This window comes from Protopterus annectens, chromosome 4.part0 (genome assembly GCF_019279795.1).
Source record: "Protopterus annectens isolate FY-2018-M chromosome 4.part0, PAN1.0, whole genome shotgun sequence".
NCBI classification, from domain to species: Eukaryota; Metazoa; Chordata; order Ceratodontiformes; family Protopteridae; genus Protopterus; species Protopterus annectens.
The window spans coordinates 133,679,307-133,694,891 of record NC_056733.1 but is presented as its reverse complement, the minus strand read 5'-3'; the positions used below and the strand labels follow the sequence as shown (position 1 = coordinate 133,694,891).

Below are 15,585 nucleotides of genomic sequence, written 5' to 3'. Positions count from 1 at the left end.
ACACAATGTGTGAGCCATCAGTTTAGGCTCATGTTGTCCCAAATGAAAATTGGATATTGCTGCCAGTTGAACTTTAATTGTAGCAGCAGCTGATCCCTGATGGAAAAGTTCGGTTAGGAATTCTAACACCAAGGGGATGGGTGTTGTGTAAGGATCTACATGTTTCTCTTTTGCCCAGATAGAAAATCTTCTCCATTTGCTAGTGTATAATTTCCTCAAGGAAGGTTTGTGGGAAGACGTGAGGATATGGGTCACTGCAGGGGAAAAATCATGAAGCCTGACTAGGGGTGGAAGTGGAGCAGCCACACTGTCAAATTGAGGGTGTGGAGGCAGGGGTGAAGGGAACCTGACGTGTGTCAAGAGGTCTGGAACTGGGTCCATAGTCCATGGATCATCTAGGAGATGAGGCCCGAGAAAGGGGAACCAAATCTGACGAGGCCAATAAGAAGTGATCAGAATCATTTTGCTTACCAAGGACTTTGCTTTCTGGATCACTTTCGATATGAGCAGAAAGAGGGGAAATGTCTAAAGAAGACCCGGAGGCCAGTTGTGAAAACACTTGGAATCCACGACGTCTCAAGTGAGCTGTCACTACCGCCATGCATTTGGTGAACATCCTGGGGGCTGTGGTGAGACCAAAGGGCAGAGCATGAAATTGGTAATGACTGGTTCCCAGTCGGAAGCGTAGATGACTCCTTGATGCTCTGTCCATTTTGATGTGGTAGTACGCATCCTGGAGTTCTATGGAGCACATCCAATTGTCTTTCCATAACAGAGGAAGTATAGACTGCAGGGTTACCATTCGGAACTTGGACTTCTTTACTGATTCGTTTAATTTGCTGTGGTCCAAAATTGGCCTCCAGACCCCTGTTCTTTTTGGCACTAAAAAGAATCTGGAGTACGTTCCGAATCCTATCTGGTCTGCGGGGACAGTTTGGATAACTCTCTCTGAAAGCAACTTTTGAACTTCTATGGTTGCTTGATCCCTGTGATTGGGTGGAACATCTGGGATCTTCTTGGGGGTGTGGGGTGGAAGAAAGAAGGGTATGGAGTATCCTCTGGTGATTATTCTTTGTACCCACTTGTCTTGGGTGATGTTGAGCCAGGCTTCTGGATACAAAGATAGGATAAGCGACCCCCGCCTGGCTCCAGAGAAGCGCAGCCAGGCCCCACATCAGGAGTGCTGATAAGGATGGCCACGAAAGGAATCATGGCCACCCTGGTTTTGCGGACCCCCCTCTGCTTCTAGGGTGACATCTACCATTAGCTCCTCCTCCCCTGCCTCTGAAGGAGGAGTCACCCCGTGCATCCAGGAAAACTTTCTGGGATTTCTTGAACCACATTTACCCACTTCTCTGACCCTTGGGGTATGGTCTAGAAGGGACGGTAAAATGTACTCCCAGAGCAGAGAGAATTTTCCCTTCTGTTCGCACCTGGTGAGTGTATCTTTTACCTTTGGTCCAAACAGAGAGGAACCGTCGAAGGGGGCATTGGTAAAAGTAGATTTGAAGGCCTCCGCAAAATTACAATAAGCGCATCCAGGAGTGTCTCCTAAGGGAAACCCCTGAACCCGCTGCCCGACTCGCTCCATCTGCTGCATAGGAAATCAGCCTCATGGAGGAGTTAACAATGGAGTTTAAGGTGGACAACTGAGCAGTAACTTTCTCTGGGACTCCTTCAGCTGATGTACCTTGGAGAGTATCTCCTAGCTCATTTAGGAGATCTCTTTGAAGCCTAGTAAAATGTGTGAGGTTATTCATTGATCTGAGAGTAAAAGCCGCTGAAGAGAAGATACGCTTCCCATATCAATCCATCATTCGAGACTCCTTGTTTGGTGGATGGACAGATATAGAAGTCTCTGCTAGTTCCTTCTTTATGGCTGCCGCCACCACCATGGCATTTACAGGCACACCTTTGGTCAAGAATTCTTTCTCTTTGGGGGCTGAGAGAAATTTGTTCGGTCTTCTGGGGACTGGTACCACGGCATCAGGAAATTCCCACACCTTCTGACTAACTAGGTCCTGGAGCTTATGAAAAGGTGGAGACACCCAAGAGGCTGAGCCTTTAGGTACACTGACACCTCATCAGAAGGGGTGACAGTGGGCCAGCCACCTCTCTGCTTCAGAATCTCTAAGATATCTACAAAGGAGATATCATCAGAGGACGACCTAGGGCACCCTTCTGACTCCTCGAGGTCGGTGTCCGAGGTGATGGACTCATCCAGGGAGTCTACAGGCTTCCTCTTGCATGTCCTCTTCCGAGGCGGCTCATCAGAAGGGTATTCTGGGGAGGTCTCGGAAGACTGGGGGCCACCCAAAGGGGGCTCCTGAGGCTGCAGGTCTCTGCTGCCGAGAAAGAGAGATGGTGCTGAGACAGAGGTCGGTGCATGAGGGGGAAGACTATCGGTACCCTTGTGCGGAGCTGATGACTGAGACAGCATGCTCCTCATCATCTCAAATGCAGATCTCTCCAGCTCAGAGGACAGCCCCTGTTCCTAGGAAATGGAGGTAGCCCTTGGCTCCAAAGTGACTGGATCCGAGATGGATGTGGAGTCTGAGCTCAACCTAGCCGATGCACCAAGAGGTAGGCTCAGCAGGGAGGAAGTTTGGATCCAAGCATCCCTGTCAGGGCCGACTGGTGAGCTTCGGCTCCTAGACACCAAGGATGGCGCCAAAGGGGTCAGAGTGGAACTCAGCTCCAAGACAGACACAAGACACAAGGGGTGCTGGAACAGAGGGTTCCACAACAAGTGGCACCGAAATCTCCAGCTCCGAAGGACCAACACGTCTCAGAGGAGGAAGAGCAACAGGGAGAATGGTCTTAGATGGCTCCAGAACTGACTGGGTCGGAGCCAGCAACAATTTTGGTAAAGCAAATGACTTCAAAAGTCTAAGCAGTACTCTCTCTACATCCTCTTCCGAGGAGGATCTGGATGACAAGGTAGGCAACCTAGATCTCTGTAATATGGGAGGTTGTAAAGTTGGGGAGACCAGCAATAGCTCTCTAGACCGGCTCCAATGCAATTTCTCAGTAGCTGGCTCCGAAGGACTTGGGGCCGACACTGCAGTGTCAACATCGATAACCTCAACTGGCTCCGAGGACAGTGGAGCCGAAGAGGTAGAAGGCTTATCCAATATTAATACTTTCTGAGGAGGTCCAGACAAAATAGTCGGTGCAGGAGAATGTCTCTTTGCCGACTTGACCTTCTCTTTCTTTGTAGAGGGAGACTTGGAGGATGATGAGGAGCTGGCTAAATCCTTCTCAAAGTAAGGCTTAAGGAGACCTTTCAGTATTAATTTGTTCTTCATTTCCTAGAGAACTCTGGAGCTGAAGGAGTGACAGAAAGAACAAGTTTCCTGAAGATGAATGGCTCCAAGGCAGTAAACGCAGTTACTATGCCCATCAGTGATTGACATTTTTTGGGAGCACTTAGGCACTTTTTATAACCCGAAGGTTTATGATCTTTGGACTCATTAGACATGCTTAGTACAAACAGAACTCTATCAAAGACAGAAGAGAGGACAAGGTCCTCTAACTTAAACGGGCCTTGAGCTGTAAGAAAACTACACACAAAAGACACAACCGAAGACTTGGTCCTCTTACTTAAACGGGCCTAGCCCCGCTAAGATAAACTCACACACAGACGAGCAAAAAATAGAGGACTAGGTCCTCTAACTTAAACGGGCCTAGCCCTGTTGAGGAAATAACACCAGAAAAGTTTAATAGAGGACTAGGTCCTCTAACTTAAATGGACCTAGCTGCTAGGAAACAGGAAAGAAGCCAAGTCAGAAAAGTACCACAAAATTTAAAAATTAAACAACAGACTAAAAACTAGCCAACAGTAGTAAACGACACTGCACACAATAATATTATTCTATTGACATACTAGAAAAACAAGTTCCTAACACAAACGTGGACCTACGCTAATTGGAAATTATCTCAAAAAACTAGCACACAGAAGGGATACCACTCGGAGAACAAAAACGGGCCTAGAGATGGCCAACAAGTTCTCTGCAATAACTATAGAAAAATTAGCAAATAACACACTACTATTTACTACCTAGGATAACTATTACTAAAACTATGTAAACTAAGCTACATTATAAGCAGAAATATCAATAAGAACTATAGTGGTAATGAAAAATATCCAACTTAGCCATGGCCAAGCAAGAAGCACTTCTGAACTTGTAGACGCGGCAAACGAAATCAGGGGATTCTTACTAGTGCACTATGGGATACTTACCTTGCCACGAGCCAACTCAGAGACTTCGAGCTTTGTAATCGGCTGACTCAGAGCCGAGGATTGGCTCGGAACCCATATGTAAGAATGAAGGTGAGATAGGACTACAGAACATTGAAAGTTATGTATTTACCATAATTATGCATCTGTGTTGTCCATTTTCATTCTTCCTCAACAAATGGGTTCAGATCTGATCCTCAGATCTGACTTGGCCACTTTCTTTAGACTCTAGGATCTCAGTCTCGAACTCCTCCTTTACCCATATAGCCACTGATCACTGTATTACCTCAGATCAAGTTTGTTGCTATTATACAATATCACAAGAAAAAATAACTCAAGATAACTGTGATGGAACAGTCACAGCTGAAAGACCAGGAGCTCAAACAGGAAAAAGAAGTTATGTCTTACCATAACGTTCCATCTGTGTTATTCATCTTCACCAATCCTTGATGGTGGCCGTATTTTCAGCTCACGCTCTCCAAACTCTTGAGCCAGGCTCTACCCATAATGCGCCTCACAGAGATTACCTCAGATGGAGTTTGCCAGATGACAGAATATAGCCAAAGATAGAATGTTTTATATATATATATATATATATATATATATATATATATATATATATATATATTTATATAAAAACATATATACAGATAGAGATGAGACCAGATCAGAACTAGAGAGGTCTACTAAGAGTCTTAGGATGGGAGAAGGTGGGTGGGTATGTCAAGGATTGGCAAAGATGAATAACACAGATGGAACATTATGGTAAGACATAACTTCTTTATCTGATGTTGTTAAGCTTCACCTAATCCTTGATGGTGGGACAGAATCCCCAGCTACTTTTAGCCTTGGGAGGTATCATGGAAGAATATTATGAATTACCATAGAGCCAAAGGATGCTCGACTCCTCGAGACCGGGTCTAATTTGCAATGGGTGATGAATTATGATGAGAAGACCATGTGGCTGCTGAACAGATGTCATCCAGAGACGCTCTGACATGAAAAACTGCTGAAGTCACAATAGCTCTTGTTGAATGGGCTTGAACTGTTTTGGGGAGTTGAAGACCTTGAGATTGATAAATGAATGTGATGCAGTCTCTCAGCCATTTAGCTAAAGTAACCTTAGTAACTGAATAGCCCATGCACAGAGGTGAAAAGGCTACAAATAACTGATCTGATTTGGGGAATTCTTTTGTTCTGTGAAGATAAAAACACAACTGTCTGTACATGTCTAGTAAATGAACTGTGTATTCTCCTTTGTTGGAAAATTTGGGGGAAAAGATAGGTAATTGTGATGACTGATTAATATTGGATTCAGAAACTACTTTGGGCAGAAAGGACGGGTTTGTTCTCAGTGCCACTCTGCCTTTATGAAAGATCAGGTAGGACGATTTGTATGACAGGGTTTGCAGTTTGGAAACCTTTCTGTCTTCCATGATAAATATTTGAGATGACAAGATGGTGAATGTTCAAAGGGAGTCTTGGTTAGAGCTTGAAGAATGGTAGTTAGATCCCATGATGGAACTGGTTCTTTGTAAGGAGGGTTTAGCAAGAAAAGTCCTTTCAAGAAGGCTTTACAAAGTTTGTGAGACATTAAAGGAGCATTATTCAAACCTGAATGGAAATTTGAAATTGCTGCTAGATGGACCTTCATTGTAGAAGCAGAGGAACCAGATTGAAAAAGAGAGTTAAAGAAATTTAAGACAAGCTGGATAGGAGCAGCAAATGGGGTCAAGGTCTTTCTTTAAAGCCCATTTGGTAAATGTTTTCCACTTGCACTGGTACAATTTTCTAGTAGTAAGTTTGTGGTGTACAATGATAATACATTGAACAGGGGAAGAAAGGGAGGGATGCCTGGCAATCATGGGAATTGCAGAAGCCATACAGTGAGCTTGAGGTGTCGAAGGTTCGGGTGAACCATGCTCTCTGGATGAGTGAGTAGATTTGAAACTGGGTCCAGGATCCATGGTTTCTGTAACAGATGAGGCCAGAGGAAGGGAAACTAAACTTGTTGAGGCAGAATGGGGCAATGAGTCTTGCTGGGATTCTGTTGCTTCAGAGAATTTGTTTGACTAGGGCCCTGATACTTTGTAATCAAGAGGAAGATAAGCTATTCCCGGGACTGTTTAGATAAGCACCTATGAAATCCAAATGCTGAGAAGGGTGCAGATTGAATTTTTTTAAATTTATTGAAAAGCCTAAAGATTTGCAAAGGTTCATGGTGTAATCTCTTGCCTATTCTAAGTGATGCCTGGTGGTAGCAGTGAGGAGCCAGTCATCAAGGTATGGGAAGACTCAAAGTCCTTGCAGTCTGAGATGAGCTGCAACCACTGCAATGGATTTGGTAAACACCCTGGGGGCTGTGGTGAGTCCATAGGGAAGTGCTCTGAACTGGTAATGACTGGCTCCTAGCTGGAAGCATAGAAACCTCCTGGAGCTTTTTTCCATTTTTATATGGTAATAAGCATCTTTGAGGTCTATACAGTACATGCAGTCACCTTTTTCCAAAGAAAGGAAGGATGGCTTGAACCGAGACCATCCGGAATTTGGTTTTTTGAACTGCCTTGTTGAATCATCTGAGATCCAAAATGGGTCTTAAGTCCCCTGTTTTTTGGGCACTAAAAAGAACCTCGAGTAAACCCCGGATCCTGTTTGGTCTGGTGGGACTTTTTGGATGACTCCTTTTTCGAGCAGTTTTTGAATTTCTAAGACTGCTGATTCCCTTTAATTGGGTGGAACATCTGGGAAATTTTTCTGATATTTGGGGGTTACAGAGAGTGGAATGGGGTAGCCTCTGGATATAGGTTCATAGGTTGGTACTAGGCTATCAGCTCTAGGGCCTATGCAAGCCTAGCCATAACAATTCCCTGGCTATTTCTTCCCACACAATTTACTTCCCTGGACCCCTGTCTAGCAGGGCAATTGACATGATCCCCGGGTGAATTTTCTTTCTCCCATACAATTGTCAAGGTTCCTTTTGAAGAGGGTCAAAGAGGCGCTCTGCTTGACATGTATGGGCATCTATTCCAGAATCCGGGGAGTCTCTGGGTCAAGAACCTATCCCTCCAGTATGTTTTGTTTATTGTGATGACAAGATTTAGATTCCTGGAGCGTGTGGCTCTGAGGAATTGGGATTTCTTTAAGTGTAGCATGTCCAACAGCTCTGAGTTTGACATGGCCTTTATGTTAAGCAGAGATTGCCTCTGAGTAGACAATATGCAAAAGAGTATAGCTGGAGTTTTTTAAGGCGGTCAGCGTAGGCTACCTGCTTAAGGCCTGTGATTCTTTTAGTGAGGCATTTCTGTGGCCTTTCCAGTTGTACATGTCTTGAGAGGTACATACCAAATGGGGCGTTGTATTCTATAATGGATCTAAAGGGGGATGAGTGCAGTGGGACAATGACCTCCTTTTTTCTGCCACATAGAAGGATTTCCTGACTGTTGGACGATGTGGTTATCGAAGGTGAGACCACTGTCCACCTGTGTCCCTAAGTCTCTTATCACACTTTCGTTGTTTAGTGTACTGCCACCTATGTGGTAATTCATGGGTACATGTTTTTCCCCAAAGGGGATAACTATACATTTCTTGGCATTGAACTTGAGCCCATGGCTCTGGCACCAAGCATTTGTTTCTGTAAGGCCCTTTTGTAGAGTATCCACATCATTTGCGGATTCAATAATGACTCCCAGTTTGCAGTCATCTGCGAACTTTGTTAGCCAGAGTCCCTTAGTGCTGGCCTGTACTTCAGAGTAGTAGATGCCAAACAAGAGCTGTCCCAGGACTGAACCCTGAGGTATTCCACTTGTCACTTGCCTGGAGCTGGATTTGGAGTCGGCTACTTTTACAGTGTGGGTTCTGTCAGTAAGCCAGTTGGCAACCCATCGAGTGATGTAGGGTTTAATACCCAGTTTAGTAAGTCTATATATGATTCCAGAGTGGGGGATGGTGTCAAAGGCCCAGGCAAAGTCCAGATAGGCTGTGTGGACCACCTCACCCTCATCCATGGCTTTGGAGACTGATTCGAAGAAGTCAATCAGGTCCAGGAGACAAGATTGGCCCTTCATGAACCCAAACTGGGTGGGGTCAAGTGTTTGAAGGTTGCCAATGTCTTTTTTTATAAGTTCCATGAAAATACGTTCCATGGCCTTGCAAATCAGGCTCGTCAGACTGATGGGGCAGTAGTTCCCAGGATCCAAGGTGGATCTCCCCTTGTGGAGAGGGATAACTGTAGCTGTGCGCCACTCAGTGGGCATGAAGCCTGAGGTGAGGCTATGATTAAACGGGTCTATATTGGAAGCCCGAAGATCCGTTTGAGCGAATCAGAAAAGAGCGACACATATTGCACGAACTACAGAAATGGTGAATGTCCAAAACCGTGAAATTCAAAATGTCGAATTGTCATGGTTGGCCCGTCAGCGGTATAGCTCCGTAAGGTAAGTGTGTGATAGTTAAGGACCTTAGGGTTAGAGTGCGGGTTAAGGTAAGTGCATAGATAGGTAATGTATTAAGGTTTAGTGTAGGGTTAGAAGTAGGGTTTTGTTAAGTGTATGTGTGTGGATTATTTGTTTTGTTTGGGTATATCTCCATAGGGTAAGTGTTCGATAGTTAAGGACCTTAGGGTTAGGGTGCGGGTTAAGGTAAGTGCATAGACAGTAAAAAGAAGTTATGTACTCACCATAACGTTCCATCTGAGTAGGTAACTTCATTTGTCTGCAATCTGTGGGTATCGGATCCGATTCGGATCCGAGCCGGCAGCTTTCCAAGCTAATAGATCCGAGCTCCAAGCTCCTTCCCCCTACCCATAATGCCCTGCCATCTCCCTCTAACACTCAGATTGAGTTTGCCAAAAAAAGGACAATAGGAAATTCTATAACCTAAAAGTGGTTCCAATACGTTCCAGTGATGTCAACGGAATGAAGACATATCCTGATTCTAGATAATGAACTAAGTGTCCGGGGGATGGAGGGTGGGTCGGTTGCAGACAAATGAAGTTACCTACTCAGATGGAACGTTATGGTGAGTACATAACTTCTTTATCTGAAGTAGTTAACTTCATTTTCTCAGCAACCTGTGGGACAGAGTCCCCAGCTACCAGCAACTTGGGAGGCTCTTATGGAAGGATATTCCGGAGCACTGCTGAGCCAAACGATGCACGTCCCCTGGATATTAAATCCAATTTGTAGTGTGTAATAAAAGTGTGAGAGGAAGCCCAAGTAACTGCTGAGCAAATGTCATCCAAAGAAACCTTTGACCAGAAGGCAGCAGAAGTGGCCATGGATCAGGTAGAATGGGCTCGCACTCTCAGGGGCTCAGGACGACCAGAACTTCTGTAAGCTAGGAGAATGCATTGGTAAATCCATCTAGCTAAGGTTACTTTAGTGACTGGCTTCCCCAGACAAGATTTTGCAAAGGAAACAAAAAGTTGATCAGATTTTCGAAGATCTGCTGTTCCGTTTAAGTAAAAACGTAACTGTCTGTGAACATCCAGACAATGAAGTCTGTATTCCTCTTTATTTTGAAAATTTGGAAAGAAGACAGGCAGATTGATGGACTGGTTGATGTTGACTTCCGAAGCCACTTTGGGCAGAAAAGAGGGATTAGTCCTGAGGGAGACCCTGTCTTTATGAAAAATGATGTAGTGAGCTTTACTGCAAAGAGCGTGAAGCTCCAATATTCTTCTAGCAGAAGTAATGGCAATCAGGAAGGCCGTTTTCCACGATACATATTTTAAATTGACTGAAGCCGCAGGTTCAAAAGGAGGCCCAGTCAGAGCTTGAAGAACTAGGGTAAGATCCCATGGAGTGACTGGATCTTTAACAGGGGGTCTTAACAAAAAGGTTCCTTTCATGAATGCCTTGCATATTTTGGAGGATGCTAGAGGCCCTGAACTGTTTCCAACATGGTAGTGGGAGATAGCTGCCAACTGAACTTTAATAGTAGAAGCACTGGCTCCTTGATCAAAGGCATGTGAAAGAAAGTCTAGGACTGCTGGGATTGGAGCCGTGAAGGGATCTAAGTTACTGTGTTCCGCCCAGAACGAGAAACGTTTCCATTTACTGTTGTAGATTCTCTTGGTAGATGGTTTATGGGCGGCCACCAGGATGGCCTTAACCGAAGATGATATACCAGGAGTCCTAGCCATTAAGGGAACTGGATCAACCAAGCTGAGAGTTTGAGGTAGTCCCGATTGGGGGTCTTCAATCCTAAAGGATGAGAGATCAGATCCGGATTGGGATCTAAAATCCAAGGAGGCTGTACTAGATGAGACCGCAGGTAAGGGAACCAGGTTTGACGAGGCCAGAATGGGGCTATGAGGATAATTCTGCTCCCCAACAGACGAGCTTTCTGCAAGAACTTTGTCATCAATGGAAGAGGAGGATAAGCATACAGAAGACCAGATGGCCAAGCATGAACTAGAGCGTCTCTGGGGGCTTCCCCTGGTGGGGGAATCAGAGCGAAGAACTCGCTGTACTTTGTGTTCAAAGGCGAGGCGAAGAGATCGTAGCAAGGTTGACCCCATTGGAGGAAGATTTGTTTCGCTACAGCTGGGTTCAGAGACCACTCGTAAGGTGAGAGGATCGTTCAACTCAACCTATCCGCTAAGATGTTTGACATGTGCGTTGCTATGAGAAAGCGGTTGGTGGATATCACCCATTCCCATACTCTCATTGCCTCCCTGCTAAGTGGATAGGATCTGGTTCCCCCCTGTTTGTTTATGTACCAGACTACCGACATGTTGTCTGTTTGAAGTACAATACTTCCTGGAGGGAGAAGGGGATGGACAGCCTGCAACGCTAGAAGCACCACCCTCATCTCCAGGACATTGATATGCAGTGAGATCTCTGTGAAAGTCCACGTGCCTTGGATGGATCTGCCCATGCAATGCCCCCCCCCCACCCGAGGAGAGATGCGTCCGTGGTCACCGTGTCTTGGGGAGGGGGTATGACAAAGAAGCAGCCTTCTCGAAGATCTCTGGAGCGGAGCCACTAAAGAAGCGACTCCCTGCAAATCCAGCTGAGAGGACTAGGTGTAGACAGGGGTTGACAGAAAATGGACCATTGCTCTTGTAATGTCCAATGAAGGATCCTCATCTTGAGGCGAGCGAAGGGGGACAGATTGATGGCCGCTGCCATAGATCCCAGGGCCCTCAGGACTAGTTCCGCTGGGGGAGCTGATGATTGTAAGAGGTCTAGAATGTGAAGGCTTAGATTGTGAAGCCTGTCCATTGTCAGAAAGACTCTGGATTGAGTAGTGTCTATCCTGGCCCCTATGAATTCCAAAATTTGAGTAGGTTGAAGGGAGCATTTCTGGTGGTTTATCATAATCCCTAGGTGGCGGGCTAGGTGTAAGAAGTAGTCCCTGCCTGAGCACAGTTGATGCCTGGTGGAGGCAGTTAGGAGCCAGTCGTCCAGGTACGGAAAGACCTGTATTCCCTGAAGCCTTAGACGGGCCCCTACAACTGCCATGACCTTGGTGAACACCCTGGGGGCTGTGGTGAGTCCGAAGGGTAGGACCCTGAACTGATAATGGCTGGCTCCCAGCCGAAAGCGGAGGAACCTTCTGGATGGTCTGTCTATCAGAACGTGGTAGTACGCATCCTTGAGGTCTATTGAGCACATCCAGTCATTCTCCTGCAGAAGTGGGAGAATGGATTGAATAGTGACCATCCGGAATTTTTCTTTGGCGATTGACAGGTTCAGTGTTGACAGGTCAAGAATGGGTCGTAAGTCCCCCGTCTTTTTTGGCACCAAAAAGAACCTGGAGTAAAAGCCTGATCCGGATTGTTCGGGGGAGACATGCTGGATGGCTCTTTTCTTAGCAGCCCTTGAATTTCTGATGCTGCTGCCTCCCTCTGATTGGGTGGGACATCGGGGAGTTTTGATGATCAGGGACGGTGAGATAGGAAAGGAATTGAATATCCTCTGGATATGATTCGGAACACTCAGCGATCTGTTGTGATGGACTCCCATTTTGCTAGGTGTTCCGAGAAGCGCCCCCCGACTGCCTCCAGAGAGGAGCAGTCAGGCAACCCCTCAGGGCTGCTGAGCGGGTCGATCCGAAAAAGGTTTTCTCGACCCTAAATTCTTTGGACCCCCTCTGCCCCTGGGCCGGCATCCACCCTGTCCTCCTCTGCCTCTGAAGGACGAGGGATCCGAAGCAAAACAGGGATTGTTGAGCTTTTCGGAACCACATCTTCTTCTGTCCTCTTTGTTTCCTGGAGTAGAACCTCTGAGGAGCGGAGAAGCGGATCCCGATGGCAGACAACGTCTTCCCATCTTTCTCGCTCTGGAGAAGCGTATCGCGGATGGTTTTGCCAAAGAGCGTAGAGCCATCAAAACGGGCGTTCGTGAAGGATGCCTTGAAGCGTTCCACAAAGTCGCAGAGACAGAGCCAGGCCTGTCTACGTAAGACGACACCCATTCCACTAGCTCTAGCCGCTCCCTCCGTAGCATGGGAGAGGAGCTGCATAGACGTGTTGGTGATTGACTTGAGAGTGGTCATTCGAGCGGAGAAGGTCCACTTGTCCTCGGCCGACATGGACTCTGGGGGTGACCCAGCATACTCTTTAATCAGGTCCCACTGCAGCCTAATCACATGTGCCATATAATTCAGTGACCTTACAGAGAAGGTCGCTGAAGAAAACATCCACTTTCCCAAACGGTCCATCATCCGAGACTCCTTGTCTGGAGAATGCAATGAGGAACTCTCCTTGGCTAATTCCTTTTTAGTGGCAGTCGCCACCACCATGGCATCCACTGGGGCACTCTTGCTCCAAACTATCCTATCTGTGGGAGGGCTGAGGATCCTGTCCGGTCTCTTGGGAATTGGCTCAACAGTGTCCGGCTCCTTCCATGCCCTGGTAGTTATGAGGTCTACCAGGTGGTCGGCGGGAGGGGACACCAAAGAGGTAGATGGTTCTGCATCAAATGCCTCCAGAAACACAGACTCATCCGAGGAAGGTTTTTGGGCAGACCACCCCCCTCTAATGCGTAACATTTCCATAATGTCTCCGAAGGACACGTCTTTCGGGGGTGACCTTGGGGAACCTTCCCCCTGCTCTAAGTCTGTGTCCTCCGTGAGGGACTCGGGTGAGTCCAAGTGCCTCCTCTTGCACTTCCGTTTGTGAGGAACCTCCTCGGGGGGGGCTGTCCGAAGAGGCCTCACCAACAATGTCCTGTTCCTCTACGGGAACAATCTGGGACGTAGGTGCAGGCTGTCCACGGGGCCGGATGATGGAGGACAGGCCAATGTCTGAGTGGGAATGGCGGGTGGATCTGAAGCAAGAGCCTGGAGCCTCAAATCCCTCGAGAGGACCCTCTCCACAACGTCGAATGCCGAGGGGGAACTGCTTTCCCTTGAATCTGAAAGCACTCCCCTCAGATCCAATGTGCGGATCGGAGCCGAAGGTGACCCAACTGGATCTGAAAGGGTAGTGTGCCCCGGCCTTGACGGAGCTGAAAGCCCACTGACCCTTCCGGATCTGACATTCAGCTCATGGCTCCGAGAGCTCGGATCCGAAAATGGATCCGACAGACTCGAGGGTACAGTCAGTGCCGAAGAAGGAAACACTGTCGGCGCTGACCTTACCCCGGCTCCGAAGCTAGTTGGATCCAACAGCTCCGAACCCCGAAAGCGGGTCGGAGAAGGAGCGATGGGGGTGAAAAAAGGTGTTGAGCTCCCCCCCCCAGCAGGGGGGGGGGGCAAGAGCACTCCCATCTGCATCTGGGGCGTGAAGAAATTGACGCATCATCCGGTCCATATCAGCGTTCAATATACTTCTGGTGGATCTAGATGAGGCCACCGAAGCCGGCCGAGATGGCCGCCTGGATGATCTCGTGTGTGACCAGGTGTCCTCCTCCGGCTCCGGGGAGAAACGTGGAGAATGGAGCTGAGAGAGATGGGGAAGGCCAGGAGACCTTAAGGGGAGAGGCAAGCTGTTTAGACGGCGGTGCCGGGTCGAGTTGGACCACCTCTTATGACTACGGTGCCTTTCCTTCTCTTTGTCCCTATCTTTTCTATCTTTCTTTCTGCTGTCCCTTTCCTCCTGGGCCAACTAGGGAGGGTGAGTCCCAGCCAGGGGATCAGGAGCGACAGGTGGGGCAGCCACAGCTGGCGCCACCGAGGAGGAAGAAGCAGAGTCTGGGGGCAAAAGGCCCGCCAGAATAAGCTTCGACCTCCTATCTTTCAAAGCCCTGGGGTTGAAGGCTGCACAAATAGTGCAGCCCGAAGAAAGGTGATCAACCCCCAGGCAAAGGACACACCGAGTGTGACCATCTGCTGGGGACAGCTTATGGCCATACCTGGTACATTTAGAGAAAATGGCTTTAGGGCCTTCAGCCATTGTAAAGGAAGAAAGGAAAAGTAGGCCCACAAGCACACACCTTCACACACGCAGAGGGGGGAGGGGAATAAAACTAACTTAACTAAAAAATCAAAAGAACTACCCAAAGGAGACTATAAAGATAGGGGAAGTTCACACACACAAAGATATAGAGAAATCTGAGAGGAATTCAAGTTTTAAAGTCTAAACTTACAGCACTGTGCTCGGAACTCATTCAGAGAAGCTTAGGGAAGCCGTGGCAAACAAGATCTGGGGGTTAGAGGGAGATGGCAGGGCATTATTGGTAGGGGAGGAGCTTGGAGCTCGGATCTATTAGCTTGGACAGCTGCTGGCTCAGATCTGAATCAGATCCGATATCCACAGGTTGCTGACCAAATGAAGTTAACTACTTCATATTGTATGTAAGGTTTAGTGTAGGGTTAGACGTAGGGTTTGGTTAGTGTATGTATGTGTTTTTTTATTATGTTTGTGTATGTAGTATGTAGCACGCGGTGGAGTTGGCCGACTATGACGATTCGAGATTTTAAATTTCGCAGTTTAGGGGGTTCAGCATATTTGTGGTTTGGGCTATATGTGTTGCTGTTGTGGTATTCACTCAAATGGGTTTTTGGTTTTATAATATAGACCCGAATAAACATGACACTTAGTTGAGGTGCCAGTTCATTTTGTAGTTCATGTAGTAAACAGCCCGGGATGTCATCTGGTCCCATGGATGCTGTGTTCTTAGCTTTGGGGAGTGCGTTTTTTACCTGTGTGGCCATTATTACCGGAATTTGGCAATCTTCCGGTATTGAGATGGGTCATTTAGGGGGTGAGAGAGGGGTGAAGCTGGCACTGAATTGATCTGCCAGGATATTGGCAATATCCTTGGGATTAGTATATTTAATGCCATTCTGTTGTAGCTCAGAGCAGATCTGAGCATTGACATTTAGATTCTTGACATAGTTCTAGAATGCCTTGTGGTTGTCTTTGGAATCTTTGGCAATTTTATTTTCATAACTAG

General features: G+C 47.1%; 1 protein-coding gene across 1 annotated transcript in view; it reads right to left on the bottom strand.

The window, feature by feature from the left end:
* The window catches only part of LOC122800226 (dynein axonemal heavy chain 17-like), a 17,083,451-nt gene that overhangs the window by 6,291,295 nt on the left and 10,776,571 nt on the right, over nucleotides 1-15,585 (bottom strand). The gene's annotated exons all lie outside the window — the stretch shown is intronic.